This window comes from Mobula birostris, chromosome 1, assembly GCF_030028105.1.
Source record: "Mobula birostris isolate sMobBir1 chromosome 1, sMobBir1.hap1, whole genome shotgun sequence".
Classification (NCBI taxonomy): domain Eukaryota; kingdom Metazoa; phylum Chordata; class Chondrichthyes; order Myliobatiformes; family Myliobatidae; genus Mobula; species Mobula birostris.
This window is the reverse complement of record NC_092370.1, coordinates 46,699,803-46,715,314: the sequence shown is the minus strand read 5'-3', so window position 1 is coordinate 46,715,314 and position 15,512 is coordinate 46,699,803. Positions and strand designations below refer to the sequence as shown.

The 15,512-nt window shown below is 40.2% G+C and overlaps 1 pseudogene; it reads left to right on the top strand.

Annotated features, from left to right (window-relative positions):
* Window positions 1-1,979: 1,979 nt before the first annotated feature.
* LOC140187901 (uncharacterized) overlaps window positions 1,980-15,512 on the top strand; it is a 54,167-nt pseudogene continuing 40,634 nt past the window's right edge.

Here is a 15,512-nt window from a genome sequence, read left to right as displayed (position 1 = left end):
CAGTTACTATTACAAGCGAGAAGTTGCTCAAAATGCTGAAAGACCTAAGGGAATAGGAAGTCAAATTGAAATGGGTAGCTACTGGAAGATCTTGGCTGTTGCAAGAAACAGAGTGAAAGTGAAGCAGTCTTCCAGTCTGCATCAGGCCACCCGATTTAATAAGTGGCCCAATAGGATCATAGGTGAAGTGCAACCTCACATAGAAGGACTGTTTGGGCTCTGAACAATGCTGAAGGAGAAGGTGTAGGTGTAGCCCTTGTCACCATTATAGGGATAAGTGTCAAGAGGGAGGTCAGTGGGGAGGAATGAGTGGACAAGTGAGTCCCGTACCAAATAATCCCTATGGAAAGCAGAGAGAAGTGGAAAAAATGTGCCTAGTGATAGGATACCATTAGAGATGACAGATGTTGCTAAGGATAATTTGTTGGATATAGAGGTTCATGGAATGGTAAATAAAAACAAGGGGAATCTTTTCCCTGTTACTACAGTGAGGGGTAGGTGGTGGGAGTGGATATCCACCCCTCACCACTGTGCTTCTTACATCACCCACCTTCCCCCTCACCTGGTCTCCTTGTACTCCTTCTCCTCCTCCCCTATTCTGGATCTTGCCCCCTTTCTTTTCAGTCCTGATGAAGGCTCTCAGCCTGAAACATTGTCTGTTCCCCACCTTAGATGCTGCCTGACCTGCTGAGTTCCTCCAGCACTGTGTGTGTTGTTCAAGATTTACAGCATCTACAGAATCTCTTGTGTCTATGACTGGCTGTTTGATACTGCTCACAAAACAGAGTTGGTCAGCTGGTTTGAATGTAATATCGATGCAAGTAAAGCGTTAGACTGCAAGATGCCATAACCTGGTGGAACACAATTTGTGTTTTGTTTTGAGTTGCTAGATCTGTTCTGAACTTATCCCATACAGAATGATGACAGTCCCACATTACGTGATGGTGAGCACCTGCAGCTGGAAACTGCATTTAATCTCCACAAGTCACTTCTTAAAGAAGAGTAAAATGTTTCTCCAGCTCACCTACTTGACGTAACTTCTACTGGAATGCTGGTGCGTTGGTTGGAATTTGTTGTTCTCTTGTAGCTTATGACAGTACACGAGGCCAAGGCAAGTTGCTTCCATATTATGGTGGAACCCAAAGCCTTACCTTGGATGAGTTCCTTGAATCTTTGCTCTGTCCTGTACATCTCCTCATTTAATTGGTTCATTTTGGGATAGGACTTCAGCAGCTTGGCTTGTTTAAATGTGAACCTGTAGCAACTCAACAATAGAAGTATTTGTGGCAGGGAATTCATATTTATTTGTAACTAAATATTCACACGCATACTATTCTGATTATAGGCCATTAACATGAAAAGTTAAGTCTTTTACTCTCCAAATATGTATTCATTTTGAGAGGACTAGAATATAAAAGCAAGGATGTATTGCTGAGAATTTATAAGGCATTGGTCAGAACACACATGATGTTATTGTGAGCAGTTTGGGGCCCCTTATCTAAGAAAGGATATGCTGGCATTGGAGAGGGTCCAGAGGAGGTTCACAAGAATGATCCCTGATTTATTGGGTATGCCCATAAGAAAATGAATCTCGGGGTTATATATGGTGACATATACAGTATGTATTTTAATAACAAATTTACTTTTAACTTTGAAATTTGGAAAGGTTAATGTATCAAGGACATTTGACAGCTCTGGACCTGTATTCACTGGAGTTTAGAAGAATGAGGAGCAATTGCACTGAAATCTATTGAATATTGAAAGCCTAGATAGAGTGGGGACCCGTGCGGTTTCGAGGTCCTTCAAAAGAATAGAACCGCTGTACCCTGGTACGCATGTCGTAAAAGGCGACTAAGGAGGGTTGGGCATAGGGTTAGCAGCCCTATCCTGTAAAAGTAGTTATTGCTACAGAAACATCAGCAGCATCAAAACCAAGCCAGCTAGTCTTGGGAGAGGTAGGGCCTCTTCTGGAGAGCTGTATGACGTGGAGAAATGAAAGCCGAAAGGAAGCTCCTTCACCGAGAAACCTACTGTCAACCAAGAAGACCTCTAGAATTGGCATCTGGAATGTGAGGACCATGTATGAAGCTGGGAAAACCCTACAAGTGGCAAAAGAATTTCAAAACAATAAATTAGATATTTTGGGACTCTGTGAAAATAGATGGACAAATTCAGGGCAAGTACAACTCACTTCAGGGGAAACTATCATCTATTCAGGACACATGGAAGAGGATGCACCACACACTGAGGGAGTAGGATTAATGTTATCAAAGCAAGCAAAGGGATCACTTTTGGCTTGGGAAACATCAGGACCCAGGATCATGTCTGCATCCTTCTGCACCAATAATAGGAGAATAAAGCTAAACATTGTGTTACCCTATGCCCCTACAATTGACAAGGATACCATTGTCAAGGAAGATTTCTAAAACAGACTGCAAGTACTCCTGGAGAAGCTGAAAAGAAGAGACATCACCATCCTCATGGGAGATTCTAATGCTAAAATTGGAAATGACAACACAGGATTTGAAGAAATAATGGGGCAGCATAGACTTGGAGACAAAAGTGAAAACGGAGAGCTATTTGTAGACTTCTGTGCATTCAACAAAATGGTAACCGGTGGCAGCATATTCCCTTACAAGCAGATCCACAAGGCAACATGGATTTCACCACATCATCGAACAGGAAACCAGATCAGCCATATCTGTATTAGTAAGAAGTTCAGAAGATCCATGCAGGATGTCAGAGTCCTTAGTGGTGCGGGCGTGGCATCAGATCATCATCTTGTTATTGGTAAGCTTCAGCTCAAACTTAAAAGGAACTATGCTGCAACAAGCAAAATGAAAAGCTATGCAACACAATTTATGAAGGACCAGGGGGAAAAGACAACAATTCAACTAAGTATTGCAGAACAGATTTCAAGCTATGGAGAACCTAAGTGAAGAATCAAGTGTGGAGGGGATCTGGGAACAAGCCAAAGATGTCTGGACCGGTACATGTGAAGAAGGACCGCCAACACAAACCATGTATTTCTGCTGAAACACTCAGAAAAATAGAGCAAAGAAAAGCAAAAAAGGATGCACTTAACAAAAGCAAAGCAAGAGCATTAAAGACTGTTGCACAGAAAAACTGTGCAGAAGCAAAAAGAAAGTGAAAGGGAGCATCAGAATGGACAGAAGTAACTATATTGAAGACCTAGCAAAAGAAGCAGAGCAGGAAGCATCAAAAGGGAACATGAAAAGACTGTACGACACAACCAAGAAACTCTCTGGCAAATTTCAACCAGTGGAAAGACCAATTAAGGATAAAGAAGGATAAGTTCTGACAGGAGTTGAGGACCAGACCAAAAAGTGGGCCGAACACTTTAAACAGCTTCTAAACAGACCATCACCACCAGAACCACCTGTCATCCCACAAGCAGAGAACGACCTAGAGATAGACAGTGGCACTCCTGCCAAAGAGGAGATCAGAATGGCAATCAAGCTTCTAAAGGATGGTAAAGCTGCAGGACTTGATGGTATACCTCCAGAGGCACTCAAGAGCAGTATAGACACATCTATTGAAATGATGCATAACATCATAAAAAAGGTTTGGGAAGCAGAAAAAGTACCCAAGCACTGGAGAACAGGACATCTAGTTAAGATCTCTAAGAAAGGAGATCTCCAGGAATGCAAAAACTGCAAAGGGATAATGTTGCTTTCAGTGCCAGGAAAAGTTCTGAGTCATTTTAGAGAGATTGAAAAATGTAGTGGATGAGAAGCTTAGAGATGAGCAAGCAGGATTTCGACAGAACAGTTCTTGCACTGATCAGATTACAACTCTTGGGATTATCACTGAACAGTCGCTAGAATGGAACACATCACTGTACATTAATTTTGTAGATTATGAAAAAGCATTTGACAGCCTGGACAGGGAGACAATAGAACATAGAAAAGTGCAGCACAGTACAGGCCCTTTGGCCCACAATGTTGTGCCGACCCTCAAACCCTGCCTTCCATATAACCCCCCCACCTTAAATTCCTCCATATACCTGTCTAGTAGTCTCTTAAAATTCACTAGTGTATCTGCCTCCACCACTGACTCAGGCAGTGCATTCCACGCACCAACCACTCTCTGAGTAAAAAACCTTCCTCTAATATCCCCCTTGAACTTCCCACCCCTTACCTTAAAGCCATGTCCTCTTGTATTGAGCAGTGGTGCCCTGGGGAAGAGGCGCTGGCTATCCACTTTATCTATTCCTCGTATTATCTTGTACACCTCTATCATGTCTCCTCTCATCCTCCTTCTCTCCAAAGAGCAAAGCCCTAGCTCCCTTAATCTCTGATCATAATGCATACTCTCTAAACCAGGCAGCATCTTGCTAACTCTCCTCTGTACATTGTGGAAACTAATGAGGCATTTTTGGATTCCAGAGAAGTAAACTAACTTGGTAAAGAAGATCTATGAAGATATGGAATGCAGAGTAATCCATATAGATCAGTTGTCAGATACTTTCTTTGCTGATGACTTGGCACTACTGTCACACAGCCATGCCCAGATGCAAGAGAAAACAGATCGTCTAGACTCCACATCTCAGAAAATAGGGCTATCCATCCATGTAGGAAAAACAAAATTACTAAAAGTAAATGCAGGAAACAACATAGTTATCCTGAGAAATGCTCTTCTAGAAGAAGTTGAGTCATTTGTCTATCTGGGAAGCATTGTCAACAAGGAAAGAGGTACAGATGAGGATGTAAAGACCAGGATCCAAAAAGCCGGAGGAGCCTTCATAATATTACGTCCAGTTTGGATGGCAAAAGAGCTAGGGTTAAGAACCAAAATGAGAATATTCAACTCAAATGTCAAATCTGTCCTCCTATATGGCTCTGAGACTTGGAGACTGACATCAGAAGTAATCAGAAAAATCCAGATCTTCATCAACAAATGCTTGCTTCAGATTTTGGGGCTAACATGGACAGATTATGTGAACAGTACAGAATTATGGCAAAGGACCAACCAGACACCAATTGAGGCAGAGATCAAGAGAAGGAAGTGGTGCTGGATAGGACACATGTTGAGGAAGCCCCCAAATAGTATCACCAGACAAGCTCTCATATGGAGTCCTCAGGGCAAGCAAAATCGAGGTAGGCCCAAGTCCACATGGAGGAGGGAAGTGTTAACCGACGCCAGGAGAGTGGGACTGACATGGTCACAGCTGGAGAGACATGCACAAGACAGGTTGATCTGAAAGAGGTTGTTGATGGCCTATGCTCACTAGTGAGTTGAAAGGCAGAAGAAGAAGATAGAGTGGGGAGAATAGGACCAGAGGGAACAGCCTCAGAATACTGGGACCGTGATGAGGCAGGGTTTCTTTAGCCAGAGAGTGGTAAATCCGTGGAATTCATTGCCACAGACAGTTGTGGATGCCGAGTCATTGGGTATATTCCTTAGCTTTTTTGACTACTGGAAAGCTGTCACACACATTCAGTAGCACCATCCTAACTGGAAGTTAATTGAAATTAACCAGAAATAACCAGATGCTTTAATTTAAAGTAGAGGTTGATAGGTTACTGATTATTAAGGGAGTCAAAGGTTGCAGGGAGAAGGCAGGAGAAGGAAGTTGAGAAGGATAATAAATCAGCCATGATGGAATGGCGGCGCAGACACGATGGGCCAAATAGCCTAATTGTACTCCTACGTCTTATGGTGTGGTCAGATAAGTCCAATGATTTAGTCTCTACATGGCTTTATTTTTTGGTCACATATTTTCTCACTGATTGACAAATTCAGAGGTAGACTGTCTAACTGATCTCTCCCTTTAAATCCAGTGTCAAGTGTAGTTCAATATCATTAATTTAGCAATGTTTTCTAAAGTATTAAGCCACAGAATTCCCAGATGAAACATATGGACAATTCACAAATTCTGGTATAAAAGTTAGTAGTATCTTTTCTGCCACAACTAAGCTAGTGTTGTAAGTGAATAACCCCTTGTCTCACCGATTCAAGTAATTAATATAAAAATAAGCTGCTTTCCTTCTCAAAATGCTGGGTTGATCAAATTAGTTGACTTATAAAGAGCAGTTTATTGCTTTAATTTAAATATTCATATTCTTGGGAAAGTTCATTCTTGCAAACATATCCTGGATGCATCAAATAAATAAAAATTTTAATTGGTTAAGAGAAAAAAGCTGATTTGATATAGATAGTGAAAATTGCTATTTGTTTAGAATCAGAAAAATAATAGATACAATATATCTTGTGGTTGTGCTTGCGGTAATCCGTTGATTAACCACATCAACATTTCTGTTTATTAGGGAGCTGGGATGTCTTTGTGGTCACCAGTGACCTGCCAAACAGCGGCACAGATGTAGAAGTAACACTAACAGTCTGCTGCGAGAATGGCCTAGCTTCTCCCATAATCCTTAAGAAAGGGTCTTTGAAAGAAGGTGATACTCACCAGACCTCATTAAATATACCAGGGCAATTAGGAGCTATCACTAAAGTAAGACTCGAGAGAGAGGAATCCATGACTGAAGATATTTGGCATTGTCGGAAGGTAATGTGTACAGATGTTTCTGGTGACCAATAGTCAATTATAAATCCTTAATGCTTGCAATTGCTAATGCTTCTCGGCAATATTCATTATTTTCTTTTCTTCACATTTTTTGGGTTAGATATTATTTCAGTCAGTCCAGTAAAATTAGCTTGTAGCATCATCATATTTGCTTCATCCTCTTAGGTTGAGCTTCGACACCACGACACTGAAGAGGTCTTAGAATTTTGGTTCCTACGCAGCTTATCACAATTTGAAGGTTGTATGGTGGTGGAACTCCCTGTAATCAAAAGCAGCACCAGATTTCTCACAGGTTAGCAATTCTTTTGCTGACATCACTAGCCAAATAAGTAAACTCGGGGTATACAAAGATTTGAGCTTGCAAGGCAGTTTCTGGTGGGGTGGGGTAGGAAAACACAGGCACAAATCCTTCAAGCACTTCCAGTCAGATAATAAGGCAATAGAAAATGGTCACTAAACAGATGTGGTGACATCAAGAGACATTTGATGTTGCAAGTTTCTTTCATCTTCAGACACTGAAGCTGATGACAAGTGGGAACTGAAGCCTGCTTCTGTATTACCTAGAGGGTCTGACATTGCCTGCTGCCTGAAGGTTAACAAATCAATGTACAGTGGGTGTCTTCTTTAAATCTTCTTCTTTGGCAACAGCACTCCAATTCAACATCTTTCACCTCACTGCTGATTTTCTTAGGACCCCACACCCTTGATTATATACCTAATTCCATTGCTCCAGTCATCTCTCTGACCCTCCCCCCTAGATCTATACTCTTTTTGACACCATTAAACTAGCAACTCCTCAACAACATATCAATTGTCTTTTTAATTCATACCATCCGTAGTTTCAATCCTTTATTCACCCATTGTCAAAGCTCTTTCTGACTCCTTCTTTTCTAGTCTCAAGGGCTTGATGGTTATACAGTTTTTCCTATGATCGCTGTAATCTGCTTCACAGTTCACTTTCTCTGCAATCTCTACCATGGCACAAAACCACTGAGGAAATTCCACTATGCATAATGCTGTGAGCCTCAAGAGGGATTTAAAAAACCCCCAAGCTTAGGAGTTATTTCACAGGTCAAGAGCTGTCGGTAAGACTTATTTTGGTCATTCCTGATGTAACATTTTTTGAAACATGCATAATATCCGTTGAAAGGAAAGAGTGAAATAATTGCATTTTCATATTATACATTATGAATCTGTTGAATAAGATGTCCGTTATTGAAAGCATTCTATTTTGCAGTAAAGGAATATACATTTGTCGTAACTTGTGGATCATCCAATCAATTAGAAACAGGATCTGATGTGTACATCACGTTACAAGGAACTTTTGGAGACACTGGTAAAAGGAAGCTCAGCACAGAGCCAGTAAATAAAGATCGAGCAGTAAGGAAGCTTATGCATTATGGTGATATAATAAGATTTTAATTTTCACTATATACTGATAGACAGAATAAAACCAGGTCTTGAGCAATCCACCCATTGGAGATTCAGGAATTGAGTTACCATGTAAAGCGGAAGTATGTATTGATGCTAGAAACATGTCTTTATTAGTCTGCTCAAAGTTATATGTACCATTATCCTCTTGGGTAAACATGGTTGGATTTTTAATTCAAAGAATTCAACATGCAACCGAAGGACCAATACAGCAAATCTCTCCTAGGGTTTCAGAATAAGATTGAACTCAGTGGCCCAACAATCCTTTTGAGTTAAACAGCAATCTTCTGTGAAAAATTAATGACCTATACTTCTCATGTTTAGGAAAATTCAGAGCTTGCAGTATTATTTTATTCCTTTTCTCAGCAGAAGGACAAACACATATTTGATAAGGTGCTGGATAAATTTAGTAATTAGTATTCACTAGTTTCCAGGCTGAAACTACAGCACTCATTTAGCACAAAGAAGCAAAAAAAATGTAGTTAGACTTCTAAATTTCACATCACTGGTGCAGAGCTTACAAACCCTTCCAAAGGGACGGTATGTCACAAAATCAAATGCATGCATAGCCAAGTCAGCCTTAGAAAGATTCCCACTGTATTCATGAGGCTGTCTGTGAGTGGGACAGAAATCACTGCTGCAGATAAATTCAATCTGAAATATAACTTCAGGCAAACAAATTAGCTGCATATCAGTGAGAAAGATTTAAATGTTAAATACTCTTTCACAAATAATGTTAACTATACACCAGAAATGCACAGCATTTGTATCATCCAGTTTTGCTGTAGCTTTAAAGATGAAGAATGCACTGAGTGAACTTCATTTCAATTCTCCTAAGTATGTTTGAGAGTATACATATGTATAGCCTATGTCATTTTGGGAAATACTGGAATTGTCACTGGGGAATTGAGGAAATGTGGAGATTTTGTCTGTACCCTTGATATATGGCCAGGGAGTTAGTGTTTATCAATGGGATATTCTGTCCCTATATTTATTGTGACTTCATTTTTTTAAAAAAATCGAAACTATGTAAAAGTATTCCACACAAAAAAGAAGTGTAGCAAAAATAAGGAAAGAGAAACTATTAGCGGAATAACAGCTTTAATAATATTCCATACTGTACTATCTCCATTTTATAACAATACAAGTAGCTGTTTCTTTGGCTTCTGAAATGTAGTGTTATTGGAAAAGCAGATGTATCTACCTTCCAATCATTTGCGCGGGAACACGTTGGTAATCAGCGAAAAGAAAAAGATGATATAACTGTCCATCTTAGTTTTATTAAGACTGTGGTGGAAAACTTGTAAGATCCTTAAAAACAAGTACAAGGATATTGATGTGTGATTATTTCCACTCGCAGAATACTGCAAATCTTGAATTGTTTGCTTAATTCCGTTGTTACAGCTTCTCCGGTGATAATCCTACTTTTAGCTACACCTCACCCCAATATCATGAGTAGTAGCATCACTTAAAGATGGCTGACAAATTTTAAAAAGCCAGCCTGGATTTTTAAAAGAGAAATGCCAAAATTAATCCAGAATATTGTAAACATGATGCGCAGGCTCTACTGCAGTAGGTAGAAAGGAGAGATGTGATCTATCTGCGTGCAGTCTGGAGATCCTCCTGACAAACACTGTGAAGACAATATGAGGAAGTAACTACAAAAGTCATTCTCAGAGGTTGCACATGGAGAATCTGGATTCAGTGCTCCAAGAAGTTCCTCAACCTCAGACAAGTGGTCAAGGTCAGCAAATACGGTATATATTTAATTTCCACATCCATCCAATAAACAACAGCCTTGCACATAGCTGATACACCCAACCCTGTTGCCTACCTATTATCAGCTACAATCAGTCAGCACTTATAATTAACACAAACACGAAGAAATCTGCAGATGCTGGAATATCAAGCAACACACATAAAAATTGCTGGTGAACGCAGCAGGCCAGGCAGCAGCTGTAGGAAGAGGTACAATCGACGTTTCAGGCCGAGACCCTTCGTCAGGACTAACAGAAAGAAGAAATAGTAAGATGGAATTCTCTGACTTCCAGTAACTACTCCCCTCTATCCCTCCTCACTCCTGCCCTTTTTGTTTCCTTTCCTGTTCCCACCAGTTTCCATCACCTTGTTTCCCATCTATCCACCTCCCTATCCTTCTGACCTCCCCCACATATCCCTCCCACTAGTTCTCTTGTGACTGAATTGCTGCCAAGCATCACAAATCATTAGCATCCATTACCAAATGAGCGCAGTACAAAGCCGGCTCTCCGAGCCCGGGGTTGCTCAGGACTCCTGCCCAAAGCCATCAGGGATCTTCTGTGCTGAATATTAGCTGCTGAGCACCAGTTGTATGCAGGCAGTGGGGTAGCACAACTAGGAGATATGGGGAGAGGTAAAGACACATGGAGGCCTTGTTTTAAAATTTTTTAATTAAAAAAATCATAATGCATGATTTATAAAAGTAATAGGGTTAGTCTTTTTTGTTTTTTTTTTCTTAGCAGTTATATGGCATGGTGAGATCCAACATGACAGGCAAAATATGGCTGATGTCTAATAGAAAACCAAGATAGAATAAACTGGTTTTATTGTCAATGGGTTGTTCACACAAAGCTGTCCAGGTTACAGCCTCCCTTCTATTTTAATCTCCTCCTTCCCGTCCAGCTACTGGCTATTTAACTGGAGCAATAGACTGTGTCATCTTGACAGTGAAATTGTGCAGCATAGAGCAGAATCTTTGTTGACTTATTGCAGCACAGAGGGAGCCAATTTAGCCCACCCGCTCCCAGCAGTGCAACCCGATTAGTTCCACTCCCTCCTTATTTCTCTGCACCTTGTCAACTTACTCTCCTTCACACACCCTTTGCCTCCACTTTGATACCTCTTGGCACTTAGCTTGAATGGGAGGTAATTTAGAATCAGAGTCTGGTTTACTATCACTGGCATATGTCTGAAATTTGTAAATTTTGTATCATGGAATGCATGATAAATGTAGAAAAACACTGAATTACAGTAAATATATATATATATGTGTGTGTGTGTATATATATATATATATATATATAGTTAAATTAAAATAAGTAGTGCAAAAACAGAAATTTTAAAAGGGTGGTGAGGTAGTGTTCCCGGTTTCCATGTCCATTTAGGAATTGGATGGCAGAGGGGAAGAAGCTGTTCCTGAATCACTGAGTGTGTGCTTTCAGGCTTCTGTACCTCCTTCCTGATGGTAACAATGAAAAGAGGGCATGTCCTGGGTGGTGGGGGTCCATAGCGATTCACTCTGTCTTTCTGAGGCCCACTCCTTGAAGGTGTCTTGGATACTATGGAGACTAATACCCGTGATGGAGCTGACTAATTTTAGAGTTTTCTGCAGCTTACTTTGATCCTGTGCAGTAGCCCTTCCCAACCCCACCCCCAATACCAGACATTGATGCTGCCTGTGAAATGCACTCCATGGTCCATCTGTAGATGTTTTCGAGTGTTTTAGGTGACTAATCAAATCTCCTCCATATCCTTATGAAATGTAGCTACTGTCTTGCCTTCTTTATAGCTGCATCAATATGTCGGGACCAGGGTAGGTCTTCAGAGATCTTGACACCCAGGAACATAAGACTGCTCACTCTTTCCACTTCTGATCCCGCTATGCTGATTGGTTTGTATTCCCTCGTCTTACCTTTCCTGAAGTCTGCAATCAGCTCAATGTAATAAACACAAAATGCTGGAGGAACTCAGCAGGCCAGGCAACATCTATGAAAAAAAGTAAACAGTTGACCTTTCGGTCCAAGAACCTTCATCAGGACTGGTAAAAAGAGATGAGAAGTCAGTGTGAGAGGTGGAGGGAGGGATGGAAGAAGCACAAGGTAGTAGATGACAGGTGAAAATGGGAGGGGGAAGGGGTAAAGAGCTGGGAAGTCAATTGGTGAAAGAGATAAAGAGCTGAAGAAGGGGGAATCTGATAGGAGAAGACAAAGGCCATGGAATAAAGGGAAGAGGGAGGAGCACCAGAGGGAGGTGATGGGAAGGTAAGCAGATAAGGCGAGAGAAGTAAATGTAATTGGGGAATGGTGAAGTGGGGGTGGGGGAGGAAGCAATTACTGGAAGTTGGAGAAATCGAAGTTCATGCCATCAGGTTGGAGGCTACCCAGGCAGAATATAAGGCGTTGCAACTCCAACTTGAGTGTGGCCTCACTGCAGCAGTAGAGAAGGCCAATGACTGACATGTCGGAATGGAAATAGGAGGTGGAATTGAAATGGGCAGCCACCAGGATATCCCACTTCTCCTGGCAGACTGAGCACAGGTGCTTGTTGAAGTGGTCTCCCAATCTACATTGGGGTCTCACCGACTCCTGTATATCTCAGTGCTGAGTATAATGAATTGATCTGTATGAACAGTGTGCAAGATAAGTTTTTCACAGCACGTTGGCATATGTAACAACAATAATCCAATTCCAAGAATGTAAAAGTGAATGAGTTATTTTATATATTATAGTTTTATAATTATTTCATACTTCCTGACAACATAGGATGGTATTCAGCCCTTCAAGCCTATGAGTAATTTAAGAACTATTCCATTCATTCCACTCCCCCAATTATCTCCCTAGTGTAGGTAAATGACAGGAAAACTCTCCCTACTTATTTTTCTGTCACTCACTGATACCAGAGACAATTTATGGTGGCCAGTTAACCTACCAACCAGCATGTTTGATAGTGTTTCAGGCCAAGACCTGGTCTCAGGTCACCGAAACATAATACAGTGTCAGGATCAAATGCAGGTAGATGCAGCAGAGTTGCAACACCACAAACGTTTGCATCAGTGTGCCACCCATTTTATGTCAACTCTGAAGGCAAACTCTGCAATCTCATTTCCACTTACACTCTTTCACATGTGCATGAACTACCACCAACCTTCTCTAGGAGCAACTTACATTTGCCGTTAACCCTCCAACCCATGCCTTTAGGATGTGAGAGGAAATCAAAACAACTGAAGGAAACCCATATGGTCACAGGAAGAACATGCAAACTCCAGACAGACAGCACCCAAGATCAGGATTGTACACAGGTCACTGCACAAGACGAAGGTGCACAAGTGTTTTTTTTGTTTTAGTTTTGAGATATGTGTTTTCTTTAATCATTTATGTGTATTTGGTTCAACTTGCTTTGCTTTTTAATCTTTAAGTTTTTACTCACTTAATTCTGGATAGTTTTAAAACATTAATGAGACACATTTAGAAATGTATTAAAACTATCAAGCTGTTAACAATCAGAAAAACTAATGGGGCGTGTCCTTGTTTGATGTCCATCAATGCATCACTGGAGAGCTTGCTGTTGTTCATCCAAAATGGTTAATGCAGTAAGATAAGGCATCCATTTCTAGTCAAGGTGATTACTGTCATGATGTGACTGTGGGGTCAATAGTGAATATTTGTCCTATGAACTTAATACCTTGCCTGTTTGCAAGATTTAATTGTTTCTTTTTCTAAGCTGATATTGAATCTTGTAGATCTATATGTTGATAACCGAGGCAGTCGATGTTGGAGAGCTTCAGACTCTAACCATTCAGTTGGAGAAAGGTTCTGACTTCTATCTGGAGGACATCATTGTCAGGGAAGGAAAGTATGCTGTGAAAGAAGCTGTATTTACTGCTGCAGAATGGCTGCACACCCCAAAGGATACAAGCAAAACATCAACATTAGTCCTACCAGTTACAGGTTTGGGAAATAGCCATGTTGTGTTTCCTAAAAATCATTTCTGATTTTCTATTTGATTTTATAAGCTGAAACGACCTTAAAATGGAAAAAAACTATGAATTCGGGAAAAGTGTGTTTTTCTACCATTAAACATTCTAACCCCTGATGCTGCAGACTAGATGAACATGACCATTGGAAATTGGAATAATTTAAGACCTATATTACCAAGCAATGCCCACATGTAAATATCTATTAAAGATAGTGATAGTCTTTGATTCACCATACGCGATCAGAGGAATGGTGGAATTAGAGACTATCACTGCGTTTAGAAGGTGTCTCACCATGATTTATTCCTTGGGACGTAGAAGATTGGTAGGAGATTTGATAGTGAAATACAAAATTATGAGGGATATAGATAGAGTAAATGCAAGCAGGCTTTTTCCACTGAGGTTGGGTGGGACTACAACTAGAGGTCATATGTTAAGGGTGAAAGATGAAAAGTTTAAGGGGAACATGAGGAGAAACTTTTTCACTCAGAAGGTCGTGAGAGGGTGAAATGAGCTGCCAGTGCAAGTCGTGCATGTGAGCTCAATTTCAACACTTAAGAGAAGTTTGGATAGGAACATGGATTGTAGGGGTATGGAGGGCTACGGTCTTGGTGCAGGTCGATAGAAATGGGCATTTTAAATAGCTCGGCATGGACTAGATGGGCCAAAGGGCCTGTTTCTGTGCTGAACTTCTCTATGACTCTGTAACTCTATGATATTCGCAAGAGTATTTAGGAATAGGGAGTAAATTATGCCAACCACACCCATATCCATCGAAGGGAATTAAAACAACAATATACTGCTGTTACCTGCATTTACAAAAAAGGCAGACCTAAATGTAAAAGGATATGTGAAACATTATGAATTGATGATGAAATTATTCAGTGAAAGAAAATTTTAACCAATTATTCTCAATTATTTAGACTTTCAGTTAAACAGAAGTTACCAAGAAGTTCCAAACTGGCAACAACTTAAATCAGGTACATTAAATGCCATTGTAATTATAATATTATTTTGGAAAATTGAACCAACATTGAAACCTTGTGTGTGGGACTACTCTCAATGCAGGTGGTAAATGGAGAATCTGTCTATCAAGACTCAATAGCAAAGAGAGCTTGGTGAATAGGATTGACTTGGAAATGGTAGTATATGGAGCATTGAAAAAATCCACTCCCATTCCTTTGGTGTCCGAACATGCTCTTTATGTGGACTTGGTGAAGTTTGAGGTAAGTCTTTAATATACGTTCTGCAGAACATTAGTAAACCTACTGGTAAACTGCTGTGCCAAAGGATTGAATGAAGTATGTTCTTACTAGCAGTATTTGTTTCTTTGAGGTAATTATCATTCCGAGTTATGTGGTAACATTATTCCTCTAGTGACTTCAGTAAGATTCAAACATGTACAATAACATCTTACCTTTATGTAACATCTGTAAGCTAGTAAAATATCCCAACTGTGCTTCACAGAAATAGAATTAGATATAAGTATAAATGCTTTTATTCCAAAGTCAAACCAATGTGAAGGAGTATGAGTAGTGCAAATTTTCCACACACCCAGTGGAAACTGGAACAGCATTTTCTACATAATCTAGGCCTATATTTCAGCATATGTCTCTCCCAATACTATAATTTGGTAGATACATAAGAGATATTAAAGGTTTTCTGTCAAAATATAAAGAATGGTATAGAGTTTTCGTGAAGTGGATCGTATGATTTTCAATGACACCTTGAGAAAATCAGATTGGGGTTAATTGTAAACAAAAATGGTTTGCTTAATAATAGCTACAAAACTACATGCAC